This window comes from Silene latifolia, chromosome 5, assembly GCF_048544455.1.
Source record: "Silene latifolia isolate original U9 population chromosome 5, ASM4854445v1, whole genome shotgun sequence".
In the NCBI taxonomy this organism is placed as follows: domain Eukaryota; kingdom Viridiplantae; phylum Streptophyta; class Magnoliopsida; order Caryophyllales; family Caryophyllaceae; genus Silene; species Silene latifolia.
Window position 1 is genome coordinate 65,535,094 of NC_133530.1, and position 1,045 is coordinate 65,536,138.

The following is a 1,045-nucleotide window of genomic DNA, read 5'->3' on the forward strand; positions in this document are numbered from 1 at the left end:
GGATTATTCCTATGAAATAACCCTAAAAAAAATACGGGGTATTACAACAGAAGGTTGGGAGTGTGAATTGAACATGTGCTGAGTGAATATGTTGAACGAATATGGTGGATAAATATGTGGTATGATGGATGAATTAGCGGAAAAAGATGAATCATCGTGGTAGTAACATGTGAATAGGGGACTTGATGTCATGTATTTGTGATTTTGTTTACGAAAAGTGATAGAATAAAAACATGTGGGTAAGTCATAATTGGCAAGTTAGATAAGCTATGTGCATGATGAATGTTGTTGCTTGGCTTTTGAAAATAGTAACATATGATTATGAATACTGGTTTTATGAGTTTTGGACTGGTTTTGTTTGCTTGGTTGTTGTTTAAGCTGTTTGGAAGTAAAAATCAAATAGTTATGTCGTCTGATTACAGCAAAGTTGTCTTTAAACTGTTATAACTTGAGATGCATAAATGATTTTAATGTAATTCCAATTGGAGGTGATAGCTTGTTCTTTTACGATTCTAACGATAGGTCACACGCCCAAAACGACCAAGAAATGAGTGAGTTATGGCTGTTTTACGAAAACTGGACAGTGCTGAGAATTGGGGTACTCGATCGAGTAGCCTTGGTACTCGATCGAGTAAGGGGGCACTCGATCGAGTACGTTAGTTACTCGATCGAGTATCCCTGGTGATTTGTTTTACGTGCTTCTGATCTTCACCTACTCGATCGAGTAAGTCCCTTACTCGATCGAGTGGCCTGTACTCGATCTAGTGACCCCTGTTTTGGATCATATGCTTATCTTTTGACTTCGTTGCATATTATGTTTAATTCAAAGATGTTATTTTACTTTTTTTTTTATGCATTGTTTTACATGTATGTTGGTCTTGATACGTAAGTTACCCAATCTTATGGTGAAGTGAGTGACACCTATGGTGAGTAGGAGTTCGGTGGGAGGACATAAGTTATATGTGTTGTGATAAATAGTGGAAAAAGAAAAGGAAGGTTGGTATGGTTCATTGAGACATAGAGCATGTTTTGTGAGATGAGATGA